This window comes from Pholis gunnellus (genome assembly GCF_910591455.1).
Source record: "Pholis gunnellus genome assembly, chromosome: 1".
Taxonomy (NCBI): domain Eukaryota; kingdom Metazoa; phylum Chordata; class Actinopteri; order Perciformes; family Pholidae; genus Pholis; species Pholis gunnellus.
In genome coordinates this window covers 19,646,287-19,649,061 of record NC_136528.1, presented here as the reverse complement: position 1 = coordinate 19,649,061, position 2,775 = coordinate 19,646,287, and positions in this window count along the sequence as shown.

The following is a 2,775-nucleotide window of genomic DNA, read 5'->3' as shown; positions in this document are numbered from 1 at the left end:
GACTGTGTGTGTGTGTGTGTGTGTGTGTGTGTGTGTGTGTGTGTGTGTGTGTGTGTGTGTGTGTGTGTGTGTGTGTGTGTGTGTGTGTGTGTGTGTGTGTGTGTGTGTGTGTGTGTGTGTGCTTGTGAGTGTGAAGGCAGTGGTACACTTGCAAAAAAGTCAAACTGCACTAAAATAGCAAAACAGCTGAGAAGATCACCTCATAGAAATATGTGTGCTCACTGCAGCTTCATATTTTTTTTATTTTTTCACTCAATTATTCATCTTCTGGTGAGACTTCGATGGGAAGATTAAGACCACTTATTTAGAAGAGTGGTTTCAATCTTTTTATCTAACACTTTCTTGTCTACTCTACTCTAGCGTGTTTCCCAAAATGTCTAACTGATCCTTTAACTATGTAGCTGCCAACAACAGAAGCAATTAATTTTAAAATTCTAAAATGTATCCACGTAAACCTCCTGCTGTTATTTTCCGTCGTAAGTGTACCACAGGCCTGAATGTAAGTATGAGAGAAAGCTGGAAAGAAACAAGGAAAGAAACCTTTTTTTAACCTTTATCCTGGTCCAACACATAATGAACAGAAAGCCGACAAATGCCTTTTACAGTATAAGATATTGGCAGGGAGGGGTCATTTGATTTCTTTTACTTATTTCTTTTTCATTCAATGAATGTCTTTTTCTTTTTTCTTTATTTGTCTGTGTATGTTTTTGAAAATCTCACCCACCATGAATGTTTAAAAAGACTGTCAAAAATGTGACATTTCTGACATTATTTAAGAGAGTTTATCACTGGAGTGAAAGGGAAGTGTGAGTCCTTTTCACTTATTATCTACCTCGGTTTACCTCCGGGTAAACTTCCACTGTATATTTAATAACTACTTATACCTACGTTTTGTAATGGGCTGCCTCAGTTTCATTACATTTTATACTTCCTGATGACTTGTCTTCCGATTCTCATCCAATTTTGTCCTTTTCTCTTACTTTGTCCTGATTTTACTGGATGGTAAGGGCGCTGCAGCTCTGTCCTCTCGCTCCACCTGTTGTGTGCACTGAAGGATGGGAAACATACTGTTTGTTATTTATCTCCTCAGATGTAGCTGAGGTACTGAGCCAGTATTAAGTGTTTTTTGATCATTTTGTCCATTATTGAGTAATGGTGTGAAAAGATAATGAATGTCTGCTTTTGTTTTGTATGTTAGTGTGCAGCTGCCCTTGCTATTCCTGTTTTATACTACCTCAATTAAGAATTTATTTTATTGTCTTATTGTTTTCCTAAACTCAGGGAACAAAGTTTAGTACACTTGAAAAGTCATGTAGTGTTACATGCTTAACTGACAGGGTATCTTCTCAGTACTAAACAGTTGTAGAGTGTAATTGCCTAAAATGAATGTATCCGCCCTCCCCACAGATGAAAACCCCGTCTGTAGTTTCTCCTCAGGTCCTATAACGTCTGTTTTTTACAACAGACTCTTTTGTTATTGACTTCTTCCTTTTTATTCGTGTAAAGATTCACACCAGAAGTGCTTGCAGTGGCGTTAATTGGCCTTAATGCGGGAAAGCATCCCTCAGACGTGGAAACCAAAGCCTAATCTTTCTGAGGGAAAAGCTCCACGTGAGGATGCAAAACGTGGAGAATGATTGTAGTAAAAGCAATGGAAGTGTTAAATCAGAGATGAAAATGAAGAATTGAATGAACACCATAAAACTATATTTTTGTTAGAAGAGAATGTAGTACTGAGTACCTGAAAAGTACCTGAAAGTAGTTTTTTTTTTGTTTTGTTGGAGAGTAGATAAAGAGTAGCACTTGTTTTGCCAAGTAGTTTTGTATTATCTGCCAATGTGCAGCGGTGACTGTGATGCTATTAACCAAAGAGTTGTTTGCTCCCTGAGTTTATTTTAGTCTCAACTAATCTCTGGCAGAAGGTTACTGAGGAATGTGAAATAATCAAAACATGTTAGACCAAAGATGAAACGCGGCCTTTGAGATCAGTTGAGCTCCTCAAACGAAGCCTTGCACGTTAGTGGCCTTGACCCGCGACAAAAAGAGTGAAGAGAGTTGCGGGTTAAAACTCTGAGGAAGTGCCAGCAGGATGAACAGGCACTTAATGATGATAGAGTGACGAAAAAAAGAATCAATGTTATGCACACAAATCAAATTATTCTGTCGCAGAGTGCCTCGAAAACTGTTGCAAACAGATGTCTGTAAATTGTAGGTGGAAATGATTAAATACAGTATATTATATTGAGTAGTGTCTGTGTTGCAACACTGCAGTCGTGTGAAAACGAGCACCCACTGATTTTTCACCTGAGTGAAACATAATTTACAAAATGATTTTAAAAGTTGTATCTGGGAGATTTCCTCACATAGTAGATACGTTTTAAACAAGAAAAACAACGAGTATTTAAATGTCGTGCCTTTTATACAGATCATTTGAAGATCTCACGTTTGTTTTCAATCATAAAGATTGTAGAAAGGTCAGTGGGTACTCAATTGTGTTTTCACATATCTGTATTTTTAATCAGAGGATTCTGCGGAGGATTCAATCATGGAAAACTTTCGGGATGAAAAGTGACACAATCAGCTTAACTTTCTTTTAAAATGCAAACAATGTAAACCAAATATTATTTTAAAAGGTCACCGTTGCGTATTGGCATACTGACAGAGAGCCGTTAAAAAGAATCCTATCTTTGTGTGAAATGTTGTCATTTTCAGTGTTCTCATATTACTGTTTAATATGTTGTTCTACGAGAAAGCAGGATGAAAGCTGTTTCTTCA